Source organism: Heterodontus francisci, chromosome 9 (genome assembly GCF_036365525.1).
Source record: "Heterodontus francisci isolate sHetFra1 chromosome 9, sHetFra1.hap1, whole genome shotgun sequence".
In the NCBI taxonomy this organism is placed as follows: Eukaryota; Metazoa; Chordata; class Chondrichthyes; order Heterodontiformes; family Heterodontidae; genus Heterodontus; species Heterodontus francisci.
Genome location: NC_090379.1, coordinates 121866770 through 121894657, shown reverse-complemented (window position 1 = coordinate 121894657; position 27888 = coordinate 121866770). Strand labels below are relative to the sequence as shown.

Genomic DNA, 27888 nt, shown 5'->3' with positions numbered 1-27888 from the left:
ACACTGAACCTGTACATCTCCACCAAATACACACTGATCCTGTACACTCTCACTCTATGCACGCTGACCCTGTACACTTCCACCCTATACACACTGACACTGTACACTCCCACACCATATACACTGAGCCTGTACACTCTCACTCTATGCACGCTGACCCTGTACACTTCCACCCTATACACACTGATCCTGTACACTCTCACACTATGCATGCTGACCCTGTACACTTCCACCCAATACACACTGACACTGTACACCCCCACACCATATACACTGAGCCTGTACAATCTCACTCCACAGTCACTGACCCTGTACACTTCTGCCGTCTACACACTGACCCTGTACCCTTCCACCGCATACACACGGACCCTGTACACTCTCACTCTATAGATACTGACACTGTACACTCCCACCCTATAGACACTGACCCTGTACACTGCCGCCCTATATACACTTGCCATGTACACTTCCACCCAATACACACTGACCCTGTACACTCCCACACTATATACACTGAGCCTGTACAATCTCCCTCCACAGACACTGACCCTGTACACCTCCACCCAATACACACAGACCTCGTACACTTCCACCTAAAACACACTAATCCTGGACACTTCCGCTGCATATACACAGACCTGTACACTTCCACCGCATACACACGCACCCTGTACACTCTCACTTTATATACACTGACCTTCTACACTTCCACCCAATGCACACTGATCCTGTACACCCCCACTCAAGAGACACTGGCCCTGTACACTTCCACCGTATACACACTAACCCTGTACACTTCCACCCAATACACACTGACCCTGTACACTCCCAGGAAATACACACTGACCCTGTTCACTCCCACCCAATACACACTGACCCTGTACACTCCCAGGAAATAGACACTGACCCTGTACGCTCCCACCCAATACACACTGACCCTGTACACTTCCACCCAATACACACTGACCCTGTACGCTCCCACCCAGTACACACTGACCCTGTACACTCCAACTCTATATACACTGAGCCTGTACAATCTCACTCCACAGACACTGGCCCTGTACATTTCCACCCAATACACACAGACCCTGTACACTTCCACCCAATACACACTGACCCTGTACACTTCCACCCAATACACACTGACCCTGTTCACTTCCACCCAATACACACTGACCCTGTTCACTTCCACCCAATACACACAGACCCTGTACACTTCCACCCAATACACACTGACCCTGTACACTTCCACCCAATACACACTGACCCTGTTCACTTCCACCCAATACACACTGACCCTGTACACTTCCACCCAATACACACTGACCCTGTTCACTTCCACCCAATACACACTGACCCTGTTCACTTCCACCCAATACACACAGACCCTGTACTCTTCCACCCAATACACACAGACCCTGTACTCTTCCACCCACTACACACTGACCCTGTTCACTTCCACCCAATACACACTGACCCTGTACGCTCCCACCCAGTACACACTGACCCTGTACACTCCAACTCTATATACACTGAGCCTGTACAATCTCACTCCACAGACATTGGCCCTGTACACTCTGAATCTATAGAAACTGACCCTGTACACTTCCACACAATGCACACTGGCCCTGTACACTCCCACTCAAGAGACACTGAACCTGCACACTTCCAAACTACACACACTCACCCTGTACACGTCCACGCTATACACACTGATCATCTACAGTCCCACACTGTACACATTGACCTTGTACACTCCCACCCTATACACATTGACCCTGTACACTTCCAAACTATACACACTGTCCATGTACACATCCACCCTATATACACTGACCCTGTATTCTTCCACCCAATACACACGGAACCTCTACACTTCCACCATATACACACTGACCTTGTACACTCCCACTCTAATAGACACTGACCCTGTACAATTCCACCCTACATACACGGACACTGCATACTTCCAAACTATACACACTGACCCTGTACCCTTCCACCCTATACACTCTGACCCTCCACACTCCAACCCTGCACACACTGACCCTGTACACTCCCGCACTATGCACAATGACAATACAAACTCCCACCCTCCACACACAGACCCTGTACACTTCCACCCAATACACACGGACCCTCTATACTTCCACCATATACACACTGACCTTGTACACTCCCACTCTAATAGACACTGACCCGGTACGCGTCCACCCTACATACACGGACCCTGCATACTTCCAAACTATACACACTGACCCTGTACACATACACCCTCTATACATTGACCCTGTACACTCCCACCCTATACACAGTCACAATGCACACATCCAGTCTATACAGTCTGACCCTACACACTCCCACACTATACACACTGGCTGTGCACTCTCCCACCTAAACATACTGACACTACAAACTCCCACCCTCTACACACTGACCCTGTACACTTCCAAACTATACACACTGACCCTCTACACTCCCACCCTTCTTTCTTTTCTTTTGGGCCTCCTTATCTCGAGAGACAATGGATACGCGCCTGGAGGTGGTCAGTGGTTTGTGAAGCAGCGCCTGGAGTGGCTATAAAGGCCAATTCTGGAGTGACAGGCTCTTCCACAGGTGCTGCAGAGAAATTTGTTTGTTGGGGCTGTTGCACAGTTGGCTCTCCCCTTGCGCCTCTGTCTTTTTTCCTGCCAACTACTAAGTCTCTTCGACTCGCCACAATTTAGCCCTGTCTTTATGGCTGCCCGCCAGCTCTGGCGAATGCTGGCAACTGACTCCCACGACTTGTGATCAATGTCACACGATTTCATGTCGCGTTTGCAGACGTCTTTATAACGGAGACATGGACGGCCGGTGGGTCTGATACCAGTGGCGAGCTCGCTGTACAATGTGTCTTTGGGGATCCTGCCATCTTCCATGCGGCTCACATGGCCAAGCCATCTCAAGCGCCGCTGACTCAGTAGTGTGTATAAGCTGGGGGTGTTGGCCGCTTCAAGGACTTCTGTGTTGGAGATATAGTCCTGCCACCTGATGCCAAGTATTCTCCGAAGGCAGCGAAGATGGAATGAATTGAGACGTCGCTCTTGGCTGGCATACGTTGTCCAGGCCTATACACACTGATGATGCACACTTCCACCCTATACACACTGACCATACACTCTCCCACCCTCGACACACTGATCCTGTGCACCTCCACCCTATACACACTGACCCTGTACAGTTCCACCCTATTCACAATGACCCTGTACACTCCCACCCTATACACACTGACCCTGCACACATCCACCCTATACACACTGATCATACACCCTCCCACCCTATACACAATGCCCCGGTACACTTCCACCCAGTACAGACTGACCCTGTACACTCCCAACTACACACACTGACCCTGTACACATCCACCCTATATACACTGATCATGCACCCTTCCAACGTATACACACAGACCCTGTACACTTCCAAACTATACACACTGACCCTGCACACATCCACCCTATATACACTGATCATCCACACTCCCACCCTACACACACTGACCCTGTACACTCCCAACTATACACACTGACCCTGCACATTTCCACCCTATACACACAGACCCTGTACACTTCCAGCACATACACACCGATCCTGTACAATTCCACCCTATACACACGGACCCTGTATACTTCCAGCCTATACACACTGACTCTGTACACTTCCACTCTATACACACTGACCCTGTACACTTCCAGCCTATACACACTGACTCTGGACACATCCACCCAATACACAGTGACCCTTTACACTTCCACTCTATATACACTGACACTGTACACTTCCACCGTATACACACTGTACACTCTGAATCTATAGACACTGACCCTGTACACTCCCACCCAATACACACTGAACTTGTGCATCCTCACTCTATAGACAATGACCCTGTACACTTCCACCCAATACACACTGACCCTATACACTCCCACCCAATACACACTGACCCTGTACACTTCCACACAATACACACTGACCCTGTACACTTCAACCCTATACACTCTGACCCTGTACACTCCCATCCTATACACACTGACAATGCACACTTTCACCCTATACGCTCTGACCCTACACATTCTCACCCAATACACACTGACCCTGTACACTTCCACACAATACACACTGACCCTGTACACTTCAACCCTATACACTCTGACCCTGTACACTTCCAAACTATACACACTGACCCTGTACCCTTCCACACAATACACACTGACCCTGTACACTTCAACCCTATACACTCTGACCCTGTACACTCCCATCCTATACACACTGACAATGCACACTTTCACCCTATACGCTCTGACCCTACACATTCTCACCCTATGCACACTGACCCTGTACACTCCCACACTATACACACTGACACTACACTCTCCCACCCTCTACACACTGACCCTGTACACTTCCACCCTATTCACAATGACCCTGTACACTCCCACCCTATATACTGACACTGCACACATCCACCCGATGCGCATTGATCATACACACTCCCACCCAATACACACTAACCCTGTACACTCCCAACTATACATACTGATCCTGTACACCTGCACCCTATACACACTGACCCTGCACACTCCCACTCTAATACACACTGACCCTGTACACTTACACCCAATACAAACTGACCCTGTACACGTCCACCCTATATACACTGACCCTGCACACTCCCACCTATAGACACTGACCCTGCACACTCCCACCCTATACACACTGACCCTACACACTCCCACCCTATACACACTGACCCTACACACTCCCATCCTATACACACTGACCCTGTACACTTCCACCCAATACACACTGACCCTGTACACTTCAACCCTATACACTCTGACCCTGTACACTCCCATCCTATACACACTGACAATGCACACTTTCACCCTATACGCTCTGACCCTACACATTCTCACCCAATACACACTGACCCTGTACACTTCCACACAATACACACTGACCCTGTACACTTCAACCCTATACACTCTGACCCTGTACACTTCCAAACTATACACACTGACCCTGTACCCTTCCACACAATACACACTGACCCTGTACACTTCAACCCTATACACTCTGACCCTGTACACTCCCATCCTATACACACTGACAATGCACACTTTCACCCTATACGCTCTGACCCTACACATTCTCACCCTATGCACACTGACCCTGTACACTCCCACACTATACACACTGACACTACACTCTCCCACCCTCTACACACTGACCCTGTACACTTCCACCCTATTCACAATGACCCTGTACACTCCCACCCTATATACTGACACTGCACACATCCACCCGATGCGCATTGATCATACACACTCCCACCCAATACACACTAACCCTGTACACTCCCAACTATACATACTGATCCTGTACACCTGCACCCTATACACACTGACCCTGTACACTCCCACTCTAATACACACTGACCCTGTACACTTACACCCAATACAAACTGACCCTGTACACGTCCACCCTATATACACTGACCCTGCACACTCCCACCTATAGACACTGACCCTGCACACTCCCACCCTATACACACTGACCCTACACACTCCCACCCTATACACAATGACCCTAGACATCCCCACACTATACAGACTGACACTACAGACGCCCCCTATGCACACTGACCTTACACTATCCACCCTATACACAATGACCCTGCACACTACCACCCAATACGCACTGACCCTGTACACTCCCACTCTATAGACACTGACCCTGTATTCTCCCACCCTATACACGCTGACCCTACACACTCCCACCCTATACACACTGACCCTACACACTCCCAACCTATACACACTGACCCTGTACACTTCCACCCAATACACACTGACCCTGTACCCTCCCACTCTATACACACTGACCCTACACACTCTCACCCTATACACACTAACCCTGTACACTTCCACCCTATACACACTGACCCTACACACTCCCACCCTATAAACACTGACCCTGCACACTCCGACCCTCTTCACACTGACACTACACACTCCCTCTATACATACTGACCCTACACAGTCCCACCTATACACATTGACCCTGTACACTCCTACCCTGTTAACACTGACCCTGCACACTGCCACACTATACACACTGACCCGGCACACGCCCTCCCCAATAAGTGTCCAGCTGAGCTATCTTTTGCCCGTCAATCTTCCTCCTCCTCCTCTTCAACTCGGGGGTCCTTCACTGCGCCTCTCTGGCCTGTTTCCCGTCGGCAGTGCAAGTAGACATTTATAGGATGTGCATAGGCCAGCATTACCAGGACGATGAATCCGATGTTCATCTGTGTCAAAAAGGGTGAGAAATGGACAGAGACAGTTACTATTCTGGCAAGTGCAATCTTGAACCCTTCTTATAGAATTATAGAATAGTACTGCACAGAAATGGGCCATTCCACCCATCATGCCGGTACTGGCTCTTTCAAAGAGCCATCCAATTAGTCCCACTATCCAGCTCTTTCTGAAATGTTTCCTTTAAGTATTCATCCAATTCCCTTTTGAACGCTCCAATTGAATCTGCATCCACCGCCCATTAGGCAGATCGATCCAAATCCTAAACACTCATTGTATTAAAAAAAGATTTTGCTCATGCCACCGCTGATTGTTTTGCCAGCAATCTTAAATCTATGTCCTTGTCTTATTGACCCGTCCACCATTGACAATACTTTCTCTTTATTTTCTCTACCGAAACCCTTCAACATTTTGGACACTTCCATTAAATTTCCTCTTAACTGTATCTGCTCGAAGGAGAGGAGCACCAGCTTCCCGAGTATCTCGAAGTAACTCTCATTCCTCATCCCTGGAACTATTCATGTAAATCTCTTCTGTATGTTCGCCATAACTATCACATTTTGCCTATCATGAGGCCCAGAATTGAACACAAAACTCCAGCTGTGGGCAAACAAATGTTTTATTAAGTTTTCACAGTAACCTCATGACATTTTTACTCTTTGCCTCTATTGATAAAATTCATGCTTTCCATAAGGGACCTGGTGGTGCGAGAGCAAATCCAACCCCACACATTGACTTTTCAACCTCGGGTGACATGGGGGGTAATTTCAGGGTTTAACCCCAGCACCAAAGCAAGGCTTCAAGAGCTCCTCTTTCTTTCCCCCTCTTTCTCTCTTTCTCTCCCTTTCTCTCTCTCTCTCTCTATTGTATAAAATCCCCACATGATGCCACTCCCTGGATCCCTGACTCTCTGGCCCAGATAACACGGAACACCAGACTTCCAGATACTTCCTGATACTCACATAGAGGGGGTCATCTTGCAAAGGTCCCTGGACAAGAGCGAAGCAAGGGTACTGTAGCAGAGCGATAACAGCTGAAAGAGCCTGTGCTAGCCCATAGATCTTCCCAAAGTGACGGGGAGGGAACCTGCAGAAAACAAGACAAGACAGGAGGAGGAGATTTAGAGAATCACATTGAGTCTAGCACACAGAAGCAGGCCATTCAGCCCAAGAGGTCCATGCTGGTGTTTATACTCCACATGACACATTTCCCATCCTTCTTTATCCTCCCCACCCCATCAACATATCATTCAACGCTTTTCTCCCTCTTGTATGTATCCAGCTTCCTCTTAAATACATTGATAATATTCAACTCAGCCACTTCTTGTGATAGCGAGTTCCACATTCTCATCACTCTCTTGATAACGAAGATTCTCCAGAATTCCTTTTTGGGTTTATTCGTACCCAGCTTATATTTATGGCCCCCAGTTTTGCTCTATCCTGCAAGCGAAAACTTCTTGTCTATGTCACAGTGTGTAGGACTCTGAATGGAGCCTGATCTCAAAATCCCATATCAAACCGGTGAACCGAGAGTCTCACTGGACTTCTGGTTTCAAAAACCCAGATTTAATCGGGTAACTGAATGGATTCCTGGTGTCCGAAACCCAAATTGAACAACGTAATGGGAGTCTGAATGGACTACTGCTCTCAGAATAACAGATCTAACAGTGTAATAGGAGTCTGAATGGACTACTGCTTTCAGAGTACAGATCTAATGGTGTAGCAGGCGTCTAGTCTAACAGGAGTCTGAACGGACTCTTGGTCTTCGAATCCCAGATCTAGCTGTATAACAGGTGTCTGAAAGGGTTCCTGGTCTCAGAATACCAGATTTAACTCTGCAACAGGAGTCTGAATGGAATTCAGGTTTCTGAATCACAGATCTAATGGTGTAACGGGAATCTGAATGGAATTCAGGTTTCTGAATCACAGTTCTAATGGTGCAACGGGAATCTGAATGGAATTCAGGTTTCTGAATCACAGTTCTAATGGTATAACAGGAGTCCGAATGGACTCTTGCTCTCAAAGTTCCAGCTCTAACAGTTAGAGTTTTGGCCTCCGAAATGAGATTTCCCTCCCCAGATATTGTGATTGACTTACATCATGGTGATGAATGTGGCATCTCCCCCATATAGGAATGCACGAGTGATCACCTGCAGGATGAAGGTTAGGTACTGAACCTGTAGTATTGGAATGGTGATGCAGATCGAGAACAGGACGGCCTGTGTCACAGTGATGGCAAGAGAGAGAACAACTGGCTTCATGTCAGTCTGTCTTTGTGAGGTGGTAGAATCTGAGTGGAAACAAGAAAGAGGAAGAGTTTAAAAAGTACACTTAATCAGGGCACAGCCCTCCCCCCAAAAATCAACTACCCAGAGCCCAATCCAGTCCGAGAGAGGAACTGTCAAATACCTCTCCCCCATACCTCAATGATCCGAGAGAGGGAGAGAGAGTCCCCCGAATACCCCACATTCCCGAACCATCCCAGAGAGAGAGAGAAAGGCTTCCTCGAATCCCTCTTAACCCATTCCAGTGAGAGAGAGAGAGAGAGAGAGAGATGTCACTCAATTCCCAACCATAGCCCATCCCAGAAAGAGAGAGAGAGGCTTGCCCAAAATCCCTCCAAAACCCATCCTAGAGAGACAGAGAGAGAGGTGAGCTCCCCAAACACTCTGTACCCAAGCATCCCAGACCGAGAGGAAGAGAGGTTCCCAAAAATCCACCAATACCATACACCAGAGAGAGAGTGAGAGGTCTCCCCCAATTCTGCCCATGCCTCATACCAGAGTGAATAAAGTGGTTCCCCCTCCAAATCCCCCATAATCCAACTCTCCCAGAGAGAGTGAGAAACAGAGAGCCCTTTATGTCTCTCTATCTGGAGCTAGATTTGAGTCCTGTACCCAGAGGTCAGAGCTTGTTGTTCCTGGGATGGAGGTACGTGATCACAGCTGAATTACCTGAGAGTGAAACAAGCATAGTGCTCACATCTAGATTACCTGAGACTGGGAGGGAGCTGAGTGTTCACACCCGGATTACTTGAGATGGGAGGAAGCTGAATGCACACACCTGAAATATCTGAAATTCGGAGGGAGCTGAGCGTTCACATCTGTTTTACCTGAGACAATGTCTGATGCTGTGTCTTTGTGTTTGTGCCAGTCCATGATCAGCCCGTTCCAAGGAGCGCAGAAAACACCACACAACTGTATGAAGGCGAAGGCGTTTGTAAACCTGCTGACTGAGTGAGAGAAAGGAGGTGGGGATGGTGAGAAGGAGAGAGAGCGATGGAGAAGCAAAAACAGAGTGTGAGATAACATGAAATATTTTGCGACTTTCTTCACTTATTCTATAGCTATCTTGCTGATGTTCAATTGGGATGCACGACTCAGTGCAGATTCGTATATGAGTCATGGTAGAGATTGGGATATGTGTCTTGGTGTGAATTGGGATACAGGTATCAGTTCAGATTGGGATACAGGACTCAGTGTGGATTGGGATATGGGTTTCGGTGTGGTTAGGGATACATGCCTCAGTGCGAATTTCAATATGTGCCTCAGTATAAATTGGAATATGGTTCTTGGTGTGGGTTGGAATAAGAGCATCAGTGTGGATTCTGCTATGGATCGTGGTGTACATTGACATCTGTGTCTCAGTGCGGACTGGGGTATATGTCTTTGTGTGATTGGCTACTGGGCCTTGGTGTGGATTGCAATGCGGGTCTTGGCGTGGATTGGCTTAAAAGTCTCAATGTGCATTGGCATTATGAACCTCAGTGTGGATTGGGATACGAATCTCCCTGCGGATTGCATACAAGCTTTGGTTCAAATTATGTTTCGAGTTTCAGTACAGATGAGGATACATGTTTCCAGATACATTGATATATGGATCTCGGTGTACATAAGGATACCCTTCTCACTGCAGATCAGGATTCATGCCTCTGTGCGGATTGGGGTACAATGCTCAGAGCAGATTGTGATATGAGTCTCACTGTGGATTGGATAGGAGTCTTAGTATGGATTGGGATGCAAGTCTGGGTGAACAATAGGATATGAATAAAAGTAAAATACTGCAGATACTGGAAATCTGAAATAAAAACAAGAAATGCTGGAAATACTCAGCAGGTCTGGCAGCATCTGTGGAGAGAGAATCAGAATTAAAATTTTTTCCGCCATTTCGGCACATCCAGCATGATGCCAATACCAAACACATCTTCCCCTCCTCTCCCCTGTCAGCATTCTGAAAGGATCATTCCCTCCGTGACACCCTGGTCCACTCCTCCATTACCCCCAACACCTTGTCCCCTTCCCACGGCACCTTCCCCTGCAATTGCAGGAGGTGTAATTCCCGCCCATTAACCTCCTCTCTCCTCACTATCCAAGGCTCCAAACACTCCTTTCAGGTGAAGCAGCCATTTACTTGTACTTGTTTCAATGTAGTATACTGTATTCGCTGCTCACAATGTGGTCTCCTCTACACTGGGGAGACCAAACGCAGACTGGGTGACTGTTTTGCAGAACTCCTCCGCTCAGTCCGCAAGCAGGACCTGAGCTTCCGGTTGCTTGCCATTTCAACACTTCCCCCCTTGCTCTCATGCCAACATCTCTGTCCTGGGATTGCTGCAGTGTTCCAGTGAACATCAAAGCAAGCTCGAGGAACAGCATCTCATTTATCGATTAGGTGCACTGCAGTCTGCCGGACTGAACATGGAGTTCAATCATTTCAAAGCATGAAGGGCCCCCCGATTTATTTTGTTATTTTTTCTTTTTTATTTGTTTATTTTATTTTAGTTTGTTTCATCATTTTTTTTTTACCATGTGCCTGCCCACTGTTTTTTTTCATGTTTGTGTTTTGGGCCAGGGCTGTTCGTTTTTCTGTCAATTGACACCCTCTCTGCACTGACGCTTTGTCTTTCACCACACCATCAACATACCGTTTGCCTTTGCTCCATGACCTTCTGGTCAGTTATTTTCTGTGGCCCTCTGTCCTATCAATGCCTTCCCTTTTGTTATCTTTTGCCCCACCCTCGCTTTATTTGCTGAAAACCTATTACATTTATAACCTTTACCAGTTCTGGTGAAGGGTCACTGACCTGAAATGTTAACTCTGCTTCTCTCTCCACAGATGCTGCCAGACCTGCTGAATATTTCCAGCATTTTTTGTTTTTATTATAATATGATATTAATCTCAGTGCAGATTAGGATGCATGTATTGGTGGGGATTGGAATAGGAGTCTCTGTGTGCTTTGGCACACAGGTCGTCTTGGTGTACATTATGAGATGCATCTCAATGTGGATTGGGATACATGCTATAGTGTGGATTGGGATACGGGTCTGGATGTGGGGATTGGGATATGAGTCTCAGTGTACATTAGAATATGGGTCTTGGTGTAGACTGGCATACTTATACCACACAAGGGGTTTGGTTGTCAGAGGGCATGGAATTTAGAGTGTGCAAGCTCAATTCTATTCTCTCCAACGAGGCATATTATATTCTGGAATGCCAGTTGCTGATGAATATAACAGCATCCAATCTATACATACATTGAGAAGCATTTTTGGAACATAGAGTCTCAGAGCCATTAATGCACAGAAGGTGCCTTTTGGCCCATGGAGTCATAGCGGCTCTCTGTAGAGCAATACATTCTCCTGTTTTATATCTATAGCCCTGTAAGTTTAGTTCATTCAAGTGCACATCAAATTTCCTCTTGAAATCATTCATCATCTCTGCTTCCACCTGCCTCATAGGTGGCGAGTTCATCTTGCCCAAAACCTTAAATCTGTGTTCCCCTAGTCCTTGCACCATCAGCTAAGCAGAAATGCTTTTGTTTGTCTACCTTATCTAAACCTGTCATATTCTTGAACATCTCTAACAAATCTCCCCCTGAATCTCTTTTGCTTCAAGGAGAACAACGCCAGTTTCTTCAACTCAACCTTGTAGGTTTGAACCCTCCACCTTGGAACCATTCTGATAAATCTCCTCTTCAACCTTTTAAGGATCCTCACATCCTTCCTGAAGTGTGGTGACCAGATCTGGATGCAATTCTCAGTTATGGCCGAACACGTTTAGCATAACGTCCTTGCTTTTGAAATCAATACCGCTATTTATGAAGCCCAGAATTCCATCTGTCTTGCTGACTACTTTCTCGATATGTCTTGCCACCTTCAGACATATATGCACATGAGCCTCCTGATCAATCTGTCCTAACATACAGTTCAGAACTGCGCCATTAAGTCTATATTGCCACTCCCTATCCCTTCTTCCAAATGCATCACGTCTGTGTATTATCTTCTTCTTCTTCTTTGGCCTCCTTGTCTCGAGAGACAATGGGTAAACGCCTGGAGGTGATCAGTGGTTTGTGGAGCAGCGCCTGGAGTGGCTACAAAGGCCAATTCTAGAGTGACAGACTCTTCCACAGGTGCTGCAGATAAAATTGGTTGTCGGGGCTGTTACACAGTTGGCTCTCCCCTTGCGCTTCTGTCTTTTTTCCTGCCAACTGCTAAGTCTCTTCGACTCTCCACACTTTAGCCCCACCTTTATGGCTGCCCGCCAGCTCTGGCGATCGCTGGCAACTGACTCCCACAACTTGTGATCAATGTCACAGGACTTCATGTCGCGTTTGCAGACGTCTTTAAAGCGGAGACATGGACGGCCGGTGGGTCTGATACCAGTGACGAGCTCGATGTACAATGTGTCCTTGGGGATCCTGCCATCTTCCATGTGGCTCACATGGCCAAGCCATCTCAAGCACTGCTGGCTCAGTAGGCTGTATATGCTGGGGATGTTGGCCGCCTCGAGGACTTCTGTGTTGGAGATATGGTCCTGCTACCTGATGTCAAGCATTGGTGTGTATTATCACAGAATTACATATCACAAAATTGTTGCAGCACCAAAGGAGGCGATGCGGCCCATCGTGTCTGCACTGGCTCTGTGAAAGAGAAACTCCCTCAGTTCCATTCCTCTGCCTCACCCCGTAACCCTGCACATTCTTCCTTTTCATACAGCTGTCTAATTCCCTTTTGAATGTTTCAATTGAACCTGCCTCCACCACAATCTCAGGCAGCGCATTCCAGACCTTAAACACTCGCTGTGTAAAAAAGGTTTTCCTCATGTTGCTTTTGCTTCTCTTACCAAATACTTTAAATCTCTCATTCTTGATCCTTTCATGAGTGGGAACCATTTCTTTCTATCTACTCTGTCCAGACCCCTCATGATTTTGAATATCTCCATCAAATCACCTCTCAACCTTCTCTTCTCCAAGGAAAACAGTCCTAACTTCTCCAATCTATCTTGATCACTGAAATTCTTCATTCCTGGAACAATTCTCCTGAATCTTTTCTGTACTCTCTCCAATGCCCTCACCTCTTTCCTCAAATGCAGCGCCCAGAACGGGACACAATACTCCAGCTGAGGCCGAACAAGTGTCTTATACGAGTTCAACATAACTTCCTTGCTCTTGTACTCTATACCCCTATTAGTAAAGCACAGGAGACTGTATGCTGTATTAACTACTCTCTCAACCTGTCATAGGACATAGGAATATAGGAACATAGGAACAGGAGTAGGCCATTCAGCTCCTCGAGCCTATCCTGCCATTCAATGAGATCATGGCTGATCTGCGGCCTAACTCCATATACCTGCCTTTGGCCCATATCCCTTAATATCTTTCCTTAACAAAAATCTATCTCAGATTTAAAATTAACAACTGTTCTAGCTTCAACTGCTATTTGTGGGAGAGAGTTCCAAACCTCTACCACCCTTTGTGTGAAGAAGTGCTTCCTAACATCTCTCCTGAATTGTCTGGTCCTAATTTTTAGACTATGCCCCCGAGTTTTAGAATCTCCAACTAGTGGAAACAGTTTATCTTTATGTTTTTTAGTTTTAGAGATACAGCACTGAAACAGGCCCTTCGGCCCACCGAGTCTGTGCCGACCATCAACCACCCATTTATACTAATCCTACACTGATCCCATATTCCTACCACATCCCCACCTGTCCCTATATATTTCCCTACCACCTACCTATACTAGGGGCAATTTATAATGGCCAATTTCCCTATCAACCTGCAAGTCTTTGGCATGTGGGAGGAAACCGGAGCACCCGGAGGAAACCCACGCAGACACAGGAAGAACTTGCAAACTCCGCACAGGCAGTACCCAGAATCGAACCAGGGTCCCTGGAACCCCTTAACCTTCTAAATTCTAGAGAAAACAGGCCTAATTTCTGTAATCTCTCCTCGTAACTTAACCCCTGTAGAGTCATAGAGTCGTACAGCATAGAAACAGGCACTTCGGCCCACCGCGTCCATGCCGACCGTAATGCCTATCTATACTAATCCCACCTGCCTGCATTAATTCCATATCCCTCTATGCCTTGCTCATTCAAGCATCTGTCCAGATGCCTCTTAAATGTTGCGACTGTTCCTGCCTCCACCACCTCCTCTGGCAGCTCATTCCAGATACCCACTATTCTTTGTGTGAAAAATTTACCCCTTTGATCCCCTTTAAATCTCCTCCCTCTCACCTTAAATATATGCCCTCTAGTTTTAGGCACCCCTACCATGGGAAACAGACTCTGGCTATCTACCCTATCTAAACCTCTCATAATTTTATATGCCTCTATCATGTCTCCTCTCAGCCTCCTTCGCTCCAGGGAAAACAGACCCAGTCTATCCAATCTCTCTTTATAACTCAAGCCCTCCAAATCAGGCAACATCCTTGTGAATCGTTTCTGCACCCTCTCTAGCTTAATCACATCTTTCCTGTAGTGCGGTGACCAGAACTGCACACAGTACTCCAAATACGGCCTAACTAACGTTATGTACAACGGTAACATGACATCCCAACTCTTGTACTCAATGCCTCGGCTGATGAAGGCAAGCATGCCATATGCCTTCTTCACCACCCTGTCAACCTGTGTTGCCACTTTCAGGGAACTATGTACTTGCCCCCCAAGGTCTCTCTGCTCAACAACACTCCCCAGGGCCCTGCAATTCACTGTATATATCCTGCACGGGTTTAACTTCCCAAAATGCATCACTTCACACTTGTCTGCATTAAATTCCATTTGCCAATCCCTTGCCCACTTTCCCAGTTGATCTATATCCTGTTGTAAACTTAGACAACCTTCTTCACTGTCCACTACACCACCAATTTTGATGTCATCTGCAAAATTACTAATCATGCCCCTTACATTCACATCCAAGTCACTAATATATATGACAAACAACAGAGGGCCCAGCACCGATCCCTGCGGCACACCACTGGTCACCGGCCTCCAATCTGAAAAACAACCCTCCACTACCACCCTCTGCCTCCTATCACCAAGCCAATTTTGTATTCAATTTGCCAGCTCACGCTGGATCCCACGTGTTCAAACCTTCTGGACCAGCCGACCATGCAGGACCTTGTCAAAGGCCTTGCTAAAGTCCATGTAGACAACGTCCATCACCCTGCCCTCGTCAATCCTCTTGGTCACCTCCTCGAAAAACTCAATCAAATTCGTGAGATATGATTTGCCAAGCACAAAGCCATGCTGACTATCCCTAATCAGACCTTGCCTTTCCAAATGCATATAAATCCTGTCTCTCAGAATCCTTTCCAATAACTTTCCCACCACTGATGTAAGGCTCACCGGCCTGTAGTTCCCTGGCTTCTCCCTGCTGCCCTTCTTAAATAAAGGCACAACATTAGCTATCCTCCAGTCTTCTGGTACCTCACCCGTGGCTAACGATGATACAAATCTCTGCCAGGGCCCCAGCAATCTCCTCCCTTGCTTCCCAGAGCATCCTAAGATACACCTGGTCAGGCCCTGGGGATTTATCCACCTTAATGCGCTTCAAGACCTCCAACACCTCCTCCTTTGTAATGTTGATATGCTCCAGGATATCGCTGTTCCCTCCCTTGAACTCATTAGCTTCCATGACCTTCCCCACGGTAAATACAGACGAGAAATATTCATTTAAGACCTCGCCCATTTCCCGTGGCTCCATTCATAGATTGCCACACTGATCCTTAAGGGGACCTACTCTCTCCCTAGCTACCCTTTTACTCTTAATATACTTATAGAATCTTTTAGGATTCTCCTTTATCTTATCTGCCAGGGAAATCTCATGGCCCCTTTTCGCCCACCTAATTTCCTTCTTGAGTGTAGTCCTACATCCCCTATACTCCTCGAGGGACTCGCTTGATCACAGCTGCCTATACCTGACATATGCCTCCTTCTTTGTCCTGACCAGACCCTCAATATCCCTCGTCAACCAAGGTTCCCTAAACTTGCCAGCCTTGCCCTTCCATCTAACAGGAACATGCCGGCCCTGAACTCTTCCTATCTCACTTTTAACAGCCTCTCACTTGCCAGATGTCCCTTTACCTGTAAACAGCCTCTCCCATTCAACTTTTGAGAGTTCCTGTCTGATGCCATCAAAATTAGCCTTCCCCCAATTTAGGGCTTCAACCTGAGGACCAGTCCTATCCTTTTCCATAACTATCTTGAAGCTAATAGAGTTATGCTCACTGGTCCCAAAGTGCTCCCCCACTGACACATCAACCACCTGCCCATCCTCATTTCCGAAGAGGAGGTCGAGTGTAGCCCCTTCTCTAGTAGGGCCATCCACATACTGCTTCAGAAAAACTATCCTGGACACACTTAACAAATTCTTCCCCATCCGATCCCTTAGCACTAAGGCAATCCCAGTCAATATTAGGGAAGTCAAAATCACCTAGTATTACAACCCTATAATTCCTACACCTATCTGTGATTTCCCTACATATATGCTCCTCCAATTCCCTCTGACTATTGGAGGGCCTATAGTATCATCCCATCAAAGTGATCACCCCTTTCTTATTTCTAAGTTCTACCCATATGGCCTCGTTGGACATTCCACCCGGGATATCCTCTCTAAGTACTGCCGGGATGTCCCCCCTAATCAATAGTGCAACTCCCCTCCTCTCTTACCTCCACCTCTGTTACGCCGGAAGGATCGGTACCCCGGAACATTGAGCTGCCAGTCCTGCCCATCCCTCAACCACGTTTCCGTAATAGCTATAATATCACAATCCCATGTACCGATCCATGCTCTGAGTTCATCTGCCTTACCTGTAAGGCTTCTTACATTAAAGTAAATGCAGTTTAGCCTACCAGACCTTCCACGCTCCATGTCCTGCCCCTGCCCCGCCTGCCTACTGGACTTGCTTGCTTTATCCTCGACATTTGCCTCAACTATCTCATCAGAGAGACTACTACTTGGGGTCCCACCCCCCTGCAAGACTAGTTTAAACCCTTCCGAGTAAAGCTAGCAAAGCTCCCCGCCAGGATATTGGTTCCCCTCCAGTTTAGATGCAACCCGTCCTTCTTGTCCAGGTCACCTCTGCACCTGAAGAGATCCCAATGATCCAATAGCTGAAGCCCTCCTGCCTGCACCAGCTCTTCAGCCACACATTCATTTGCCTAATCCTCCTATTCCTACCCTCACTAGCACGTGGCACAGGGAGTAATCCTGAGATTACAACCCTAGAAGTCCTGCTTTTTAACCTTCTGCCAAACTCCCTATATTCACTTTGCAGGACCTCATCTCTCTTCCTGCCTATGTCGTTAGTACCAATATGGACCACGACCTCTGGCTGCTCACCCTCCCCTTTCAGAATGTCCTGCAGCCGCTCTGAGACATCCTTGACCCTAGCACCAGGGAGGCAACATACCATCCTGGAGTCTCGTTTGTGGCGACAGAAACGCCTATCTGCACCCCTTACGATCGAATCCCCTATCGCTATAGCTCTTTCAACCTTTTTCCTCCCCTTGTGTGCAGCAGAGCCCTCCGTGGTGCCACGAACTTGGCTGTTGCTGCTTTCCCCTGGGAGGTCATCTCCCCCAACAGTATCCAAATTGGTATATCTGTTTTAGAGGGGGATGGCCACAGGGTACTTCTGCACTTCCTGCCTGCACCTACAACTGCGTCTGGTGGTCACCCATCTCTTTTCTGCCTGTGCAGCCATTACCTGCGGCGTGACCCCCTCACTAAACGTGCTATCCATGACTTCTTCAGCATCGCGGATGCTCCACAGTGAATCCACCCACAGCTCCAGCTCTGTAATGCGGGTAGGCAGTAGCTGCAGATGGATACACTTCCTGCACCTGTAGTCCAGGTATCATTCTTGTAAACATACGTTGCACTCCCTCCAAGGCCAATATATCCTTCCTAAGGTGGCCTGACTTATGCACATATACAACCAGGTCCCTCTGTTCCTTTAGAATTGTACCCTTTATTCTATATTGTCTCTCCACGTTCTTCCCACAAAAATGAGTACTTCACATTTCTACACATTGAACTTCATCTACCACCTATCTGCCCATTCCACCACTTGTCGGCATCCTTTTGAAGTTCTACACTATCCTCCTCACAGTTCTCAGTGCTTCCAAGTTCCGTATCATCTGCAAACTTTGAAATTGTGCCCTATACACCAAGGTCTAGGTCATTAATATATATCAGGAAAAGCAAGGGTCCCAACAATGATCCCAGGAGAATTCCACTACAATCCTTCCTCCAGCCCAAAAAATATGCGTTAACTACGATTCTTTGTTTCTTGTCACTCAGCCAATTTTGCATCCATGTTGCTACTGTCCCTTTTATTACATGAGCTACTGTTTTGATCACAAGTCTGTTGTGTGGCACTGTATCAATGCCTTTATGAAATTCCATGTACACCACATCAACAGCATTGATCTCATCAACTCTCTCTGTTACCTCCTTAAAACAAACTCCAGCAAGTTAGTTAACATGACTTTCCCTTACAAAATCCATGCTGATTTTCCTTAATTAACTCACATTTGTCCATGTGACTATTGATTTTGTCCCTAATTATTTTTTCCAGAAGTTTCCCCACCACAGAAGTTAAACTGACTGGCCTGTAGTTGCTGGGCTTATATTTAAACCCTATTTTGAACAAGGGTGCAACATTTCTAATTCTCCAGTCCACTGGCACAACCCCCGAGTTGAAGGAAGACTGAAAAGTTATGACCAGTGCCTCTGCGATTTCCACCCTCACTTCCCTCAGTATCCTTGGATGCATCTCATCCGGCCCTGGTGCTTTATCCACTTGAAGTACAGACAGCCTATCTAATATTTCTTCATTATCAATTTTAAATCCCTCTAGTGTCTGACTTGCCTCCTCTTTAAACATTGCCTGGGGTGCATCTTCTCCCTTGATGAAGACAATTGCAAAGTATTAGAATTAGAATTAGAATTAGAACATTACAGCGCAGTACAGGCCCTTCGGCCCTCGATGTTGCGCCGACCTGTGAAACCATCTGACCTACACTATTCCATTTTCATCCATATGTCTATCCAATGACCACTTAAATGCCCTTAAAGTTGGCGAGTCTACTACTGCTGCAGGCAGGGCATTCCACGCCCCTACTACTCTCTGAGTAAAGAAACTACCTCTGACATCTGTCCTATATCTATCACCCCTCAACTTAAAGCTATGTCCCCTCGTGTTTGCCGTCACCATCCGAGGAAAAAGACTCTCACTATCCACCCTATCTAACCCTCTGATTATCTTATATGTCTCTATTAAGTCACCTCTCCTCCTCCTTCTCTCCAACGAAAACAACCTCAAGTCCCTCAGCCTTTCCTCGTAAGACCTTCCCTCCATACCAGGCAACATCCTAGTAAATCTCCTCTGCACCCTTTCCATAGCTTCCACATCCTTCCTAGAATGCGGTGACCAGAACTGCACGCAATACTCCAGGTGCGGTCTCACCAGAGTTAATTTAGTATCTCAGCTATGTCCTCTGCCTCCATGTGTAAATCCACTTTCTGATCTCTAATCAGCCCCAGCCCTCCTTCTACCACCCTTTTACTATTTATATGCCTCTAGAAAACTTTGGGATTTCCTTTAATGCTTGCTGCCGGTCTCTTTTCATGCTCTCTGCTTCTCTTATTTGCTTTTTCACTTCCCCTCTGGATCTTCTATATTCAGGCTGGCTCTCAATAGTATTTTCTACCTGGCATCTGTCATAAGCACACTTTTTCTTCTTTATCTTATTCTCTACCTCATTTGTCAACCAGGGAGCCCCATTCATACCCCATTGACGTTGGCCTTCCCCCAGTTAATTATTCTTACCCTGGATTGCTCTTTGTCCTTTTCCATTATCAGCCTAAACCTTGTGACACAATGATCACTGTCCCCTCAATGCTCTCCTATTGATACTTGATCCACTTGGCCCACCTCATTCCCAAGAACCAGGTCTAGCAGTGCCTCCTTTCTTGTTGGACTAGCAACATTCTGTTCTGGAAAATTTTCCTGAACACCATCCAGGAATTCTTGCCCCTCACTGTTTTACACGACTGTTATCCCAGTCTATGTTTGGATAATTAAACTCCCCCGTTATAACTATCCTATAATTTTTGCACCTCTCTATAATTTCCTTGCAAATTTGTTCCTCCATGCCCTTCCCACTAGCTCGTGGCCTGTAGGCAACACCGAGCAATGTAACTGCATCTTTTTTGTTCCTTAGTTCTAGTCAAATTGATTCTGTCCTCGACCCCTCTGGGACATCCTTTTTCTCCAGCACTGCAATGTTCTCCTTAATCAATACCGCCACCCTTCCCTCCTTTTTCCCTTCCCTATCTTTCCTGAACACCTTGTATCCAGGAATATTTAACACCCAGTCCTGCCCTTCTTTCCCATCCATATTGTACAGGTCCCACCTGTCCCAGAACTGGTCCCAATGTCTCAGAAATCTGATGCCCTCCCTCCTACACCTATTCTCCAGCCACGTGTTCAATGCTCAGTTCTCCTATTCTCATGTTCACTTGTACAGGGGACTGGGAGTAATCCTGAGATTACTGCTTTTGAGGTCCTGCTTTATAATCTCCTCCTAGCTCGCTAAAATCTGCTTTCAGGACCTCATCCCTCGTCCTACCTACGTCATTGGTACCAATGTGGACCACGACCTCTGGCTATTCACCCTCCCCCAGAAGAATGTCCTGCAGCCACTCTGTGGCATCCTTGACCCTGGCACCAGGAAGGCAACACACCATCCTGGAGTTCCATTTACTGCCGCATGTCTGCCTATTCTGCTGATGTCTCTGTGAATGAGGTGAGTCAAGTTAATTAAGAGTCAGAGAAAATTTAGCGGCACTACCCGTAGCATCATAAAGTTTAGATTAGCTATGGAAAAGGACAAGAAGCACTCCAGAGTATACATCGTTAATTGGGGGAGGGGCAAATTCAATATAGTGAAAATGGATCTGACCCAGGTAAATTGAGTCAAAGATTGTCAGGCAAAACTGTAACTGAAAAATGGGCTGCCATTTAAGAGGTGATAGTTCGGGTACAGTCAAATTACATTCCCACAAGTGGGAATGGCTGCATTGAAAAAATCCAGAGCTCCCAGAATGACAAAATAGATAGAGAGTAAGATAAATCAGAAAAGTGTGCACATGACAGATGCCAGGTTCATAATACAATTGAGAACTAGGCTGAACATCGAAGGTTCAGAAGAGAAGTGAAAACAAAGGCAAGAGAAGCAAAGAGAGAGTATGAGAAAAGACTGTCAGCTAACATGAAAGGAAATCCAAAAGTTTTCTATAGGCAGGTAATTTGTGAAAGAGTGGTAAAAGGAGGAGTGAAGCTGATTAGGTACCTAAATGCGGATTTACTGATGGAGGTATGGGCAAGGGTAAGGTACTAAATGAATACATTGCGTCTGTATTTAGTAAGGAAGAAAATGCTGCCCAAGTCATATCGAAAGAAGGGATATCTGAAACATTGGATAAGCTAGAAATTGAAAGAATGGATAGGGAGAATTAGATAGGGAGGCTGTATTTAAAGTCGATAAGTTACCAGGACCAGATGATATGAATCCAAGGATACTGAGGAAAGTAAGGGAAGAAATTGCAGAGGCACTGGCTATAATCTTGCAATCCTCCTTAGATACAGAGAAGCTACCAGAGTACTGGAAAATTGCAAACGTCACTGCCTTGCTTAAAAAACTGTCTAAGGGTAAGCCCATCAATTACAAGCAATCAGCTTAACATCGGTGGTGGGAAAGATTTAGAAACGATAGCTCAGGATGAAATTAACAGTCACTTGAAGAAATATACATTTATTAAGGAAAGCTAACACGGATTTGTTAAGAATAAATCATGTTTAACTGACTTGCTTCAATTTTTGATGAGATAACTGAAAGGGTGTTGAAGATAATGCAGTTGATGTGGTGTATATGGACTGCCAAAAAGCACTTGATGAAGAGCCACTTAACAGGCTTGTCAGCAAAGTTAGCGCCCATGGAATAAAAGGGACAGTAGCAGCATGGATCTGAAATTGGCTCAGTGCCAGAGAACAGACATTGGTGTTGAAAGGTTATTTTTTTCAGACTGGATGAATTTATATTGTGAGGTTCCCCCCAGGGATCGGTGTTTGGACCCAAGCTTTTTTTAATATATATTAATGAGCTACACTTGGGTATATGGAGAACAGTTACAACATTTGTGGGTGACACACAACATGGAAATATTGTAAACTGTGAGGAGGATAGCGATGAACTTCAAGAAGACATAGACAGAACTCGACACAGCTCTACAAAGTGCAGGAAGCTTGAACTGGTGGCTGAGGCAGAAAAACACAATATTCAGAGTCAATGGCTCCGCAGACAGAACAGCAAAATGTGTGACACATCGAGGGCAGAGTCATGAGGCTTAAGGACAAATGGCCAGACACCTTGAAAGAGTTGGGGTACTCACCAAGTATTTACTCATATTTGGTCATGAAATCTAGTTTAAGCAGTGATAGTGTTGTAGGCAGACCTGGGGCCCCTGCAGAGATGTCTACTGTGAATAGGAAGAGGGAAGACGCGGACTTGCTAGGAAGTTGGAATAGTCAGGTGAATGATGAGGCAGTCCACAATTGGAAGAAAGGCTGTCATCAGATGATGCTACTCTCAAACTCAGACAAGAACTCCCGAAAATCAGAACATGGAATGTGAGGACACTCTACCAGAGTGGTGAAATAGACAACTGCATGAAAGAGATGGTAAGACTGACCACCAGCATTATAGGATTGGGAGAAGTTAGATGGACAGAATCTGGAAAAATAGAGAAAGATAAGCAGGCGATGGTCGTCTCAGGTGGCAGAGAACATACAAATGCAGTTGGTATAATGATGGCCAAGAAGGTATCAAGAACAATCCAGGGGTATTGGCCAATATCAGAGAGGGTGATCATGGTAAAAGCTAAAGGGAAACCAATGAACATTGTGTTTTTACAACTGTATGAGGTGTAAAAAGCATTGACACATGTAAAGAGTGGAGACATCTTGATCGTCATGGACGAACTGAATGCAAAGGTTGACAGCGAGAGGCATGGAAATGTTATAGGAGCTCATGGACTAGGAACCAAGAACAGCAGAGGTGAATGCCTGATACAGTTCTGTGAGGAAAACTACTTTGGTCATTTTGAACACACTCTTCAAACAACACCCAAGAAGACTGTACACCTGGAAGAGTTCAGGAGATGTTAACAGAAATCAAATAGATTCTCTGATAGTCATTGAAAGATACAGGAACAGCATCAAGAATACCTTCAATTACGTAGGTTCAGACATCAATTTAGATCACTACTTGTTTGTAGTGTAGATGAAGATTAGGCCGAAAATCCCAAAAAGGAATCCCTTGAAAGATCAAGTCAACTGAGACAGACTGAGGGAGGAAGGTGTGAGGAAGAAGTATGCAGCAGCGGTTACCATCAAGTAGGAAGCTTTACTTCAGTAAGAGCCAGTGCAAGATCTTAGTGAGGAGGAAACAACAGAAAGGCATTGGGAAAGGTTGAAACAAAGCATGAAATACACAGTAACTGAGGCGGTCCCTAAAAAAAAGAGATGAGGAAACATCAAGAGTGCATGACTGATGAAATACTAGATATGATGGAGAAAAGGAGACAGAATAAGAAGAACAAAGAAAGAAAAATGACAAAATAGAATGACAGATAAGAAAATCATGTAGACCGGTCAAGGAAAGGTGGTATAAAGACTGTTGCAAGGAAAAGGAAGAACTGGGGAAAAGGGATAATATAAGAGCATCACATGAGAAAGTTAAAGCACTGACAAGAAGAAAATAGCCACAAATAATGGCTCCATAAGGAGCAAGAAGGTGAATTTCTCTTCAAAAAGGAAAGGGTAGAGAAACAATTGGTGCAGTACTTTACTGAGCGGTATGACGATGAAAACAGAAGTGAATTGGTACCAGCAGAGGGAAGAGAAGGACCAGAGATGGTAAAGGCAGAAGTCAGTGCAGCGATCAAAAAGGTGAAAGCAAAGAAAGCACCTGGAATCGATGAGAAGGTCTGAAAGCCCTCAATGATGTAAGCACTGGGAAAGTGACAGACCTCTGCAACAAACTTTACATAACGGGATTTATGCCATACAGAGTTGGGGAAGGGGTTGCTGGGGGGTGGTGTTCCCATGTATTTGCTGCTCTTGTCCTTCTAGTTGGTAGAGGTCGCGGGTTTGGAAGGTGCTGTCTAGGGAGCCTTGGTGCATTGCTGCAGTGCATCTTGTAGATGGTACACACTGCTGCCACTGTGCGTCGGTGGTGGAGGGAGTGAATGTTTGTAGATGGGGTGCCAATCAAGCGGGCTGCTTTGCCCTAGATGGTGTCAAGCTTCTTGAGTGTTGTTGGAGCTGCACCCATCCAGGCAAGTGGAGAGTATTCCATCACACTCCTGACTTCTGCCTTGTAGATGGTGGACAGGTGATGGAGTCAGGAACAAAGAACAAAGAACAGTACAGCACAGGAACAGGCCATTCGGCCCTCCAAGCCTGCTCTGATCTTGATGCCTGCCTAAACTAACACCTTCTGCACTTCCGGGGCCCATATCCCTCTATTCCCTTCCTATTCATGTATTTGTCAAGATGTCTCTTAAATGTCGCTAACGTATCTGCTTCCACCACCTCCCCCGGCAGCAAGTTCCAGGCACTCACCACCCTCTGTGTAAAAAAACTTGCCTCGCACATCCCCTCTAAACTTTGCCCCTCGCACCTTAAACCTATGTCCCCTAGTAACTGACTTTTCCACCCTTGGAAAAAGCTTCTGACTATCCACTCTGTCCATGCCGCTCATAACTTTGTAAACCTCTGTCATGTCGCCCCTCCACCTCCGTCGTTCCAGTGAAAACAATCCGAGTTTTTCCAACCTCTCCTCATAGCTAATGCCCTTCAGACCAGGCAACATCCTGGTAAACCTCCCCTGTACCCTCTCCAAAGCCTCCACGTCCTTCTGGTAGTGTGGCGACCAGAATTGCACGCAATATTCTAAGTGTGGCCTAACCAAGGTCCTGTACAGCTGCAACATGACTTGCCAATTTTTATACTCTATGCCCCGACCGATGAAGGCAAGCATGCCGTATGCCTTCTTGACTACCTTATCCACCTGCGTTGCCACTTTCTGTGACCTGTGGACCTGTACGCCCAGATCTCTCTGCCTGTCAATACTCCTAAGGGTTCTGCCATTTACTGTATACCTCCCACCTGCATTAGACCTTCCAAAATGCATTACCTCACATTTGTCTGGATTAAACTCCATCTGCCATTTCTCCACCCAAGTCTCCAACCGATGAGATGAGTTACTCTGGTGCATGATCATTTTCTGATGCAAGAGTCACTTTCAAATCCAATATAAGTACTTAGACTGCACTTTCATACTCTCCATTTTTTTACCCCATTCTGGCAGCGCAAGAACCTCATTCTTGCAGTCATCCTGAAAATTCAACCAAAATTTAAACCTGTCAGTAACCTTTCTTGCACACCTCACAATTATCACATCCCTCCAAGTAATAGACCGCTCTGGAATCTATTTCAATCGGGTACCCAGTCTGTACAATTTGCCTTTCGATTTGTTAGTTCTATCATGTATATCATGATCACTCACTTTGTCTCTATGTAGACCTTGATTTACTGTATTTTTTCTGCAGGAACTTCATCACAAAACCATGAGCATTTGAGATACAAGGGAGCACTTTTACTTCTAGCAGCAGCTCATAGTCCAAGCATTTACAAATAATTCTGATTAATCATGAGAAATGGACCTTAACAGTTTGATTGCCAAGTGTGATAAATACTTTGTTACCATCACAACCTATTACCTTGACAGTGCTGTTCTATTCCCTATGACCCTCTCTTTCACCAGACACCAAATCTTCTGAATTAAATTCTACCTCAGAGGGCCTTACATACTGTCTCAAAAATTTCTGAACTTTCTCCAAGACCTGAGCCTTAATGAAAACACATCTCCCTACATGTAAAGCATTTAAATATGCATCAAATATGTCTCTAATTGTAATTCTTTCTGGATCAGGAGGACAATCACACAGCACAAAAGGATATTGCGATTTCCCCTATAGACCAAATAAAAGGGACAATATCCACCAAACATCTAGCGTGAATTATTTGCATACACCGCCCATGACAGGGCAGTTATTAACTTGCAGTCTACTTGATCAGCTAAAATTTTGTGCAGCATTACATTTATCACCGCATGATTCCTTTCACAGAGCCATTGCTGAAATTACTTTCATCTGTGGTATTCATGATTATGATGGTCATGTTTTCATTCATGTCTCTGAACTCATCATTGCCAATTTCCCCTCCATTATCAGTTGGAATCTTTGCTGGTTCCCTGAGACCGGTTCCTATCCATTTCTCCCTTATATTGTCTATAGTAACCCTGTTGCCCTTACAAAATAATATTGTCGAATGACTAAATATGGTCGCCACATCTGAAAAATGTAGAATGAAAGCATTACTGTCTTTTTAGATAACTTTATATCGATGACAGCTACCTCCTTAAAGTCACATACCAATGGATAGCTTACAATTGTGATGTGCTCTGATAACTTTTACAGATTTCCCTTTTCTTGCTAATCTCTTAGCCTTGTATAATCTTCATCAACCAGACCCACATACTTTAACAGGAAATGTAACCTTTGATAAGTAACATGAGCAAATTGCCTATGTAACTTTAAGACATATTGCTTTTATCCTCCCTTATTCATATTACCAGATACTTACCTAACATTTTGATGAGAAACAAAAGCTTTTAAGTGCATACAGCAAGACCCTGACTGGGTAAACTTCAGATTCACTGACAAAACAAAAATAACTGCCTTATCAAGTTAATTATTGTTCATGCCTTTTTCTTAGATAGTTTCGTAAATAACAGATATATCACTGGAGACTACATTGGTACTTATAAAAAGTCTTACTCAAACTATGTTACTTGGATTTACAGCTCCCTTTCATGACCTCATGTGTTATTATCAACAAACCTAAAACAAGTAGCTCTTTTACATTCCCTAACCAAGTTTCGATTCTCACTGCTTCTTAAAGCAAGATAACATTTTAACCATTAAAATAAAAGTGAAATACTATGGGTGCTGGAAATCTGAAATAAAAACAGTAAGTGTTGGTAATACTAAACAGTTCTGGCAGCATCTGTGTAGAGAGAAACAGAGTTAACGTTTCAGGTCGATAATCTTTCATCATAAA

The 27888-nt window shown here is 45.7% G+C and overlaps 1 pseudogene; it reads right to left on the bottom strand.

Moving 5' to 3' along the window:
- Positions 1-27888, bottom strand: part of LOC137373410 (equilibrative nucleobase transporter 1-like) — a 79693-nt pseudogene that overhangs the window by 5600 nt on the left and 46205 nt on the right.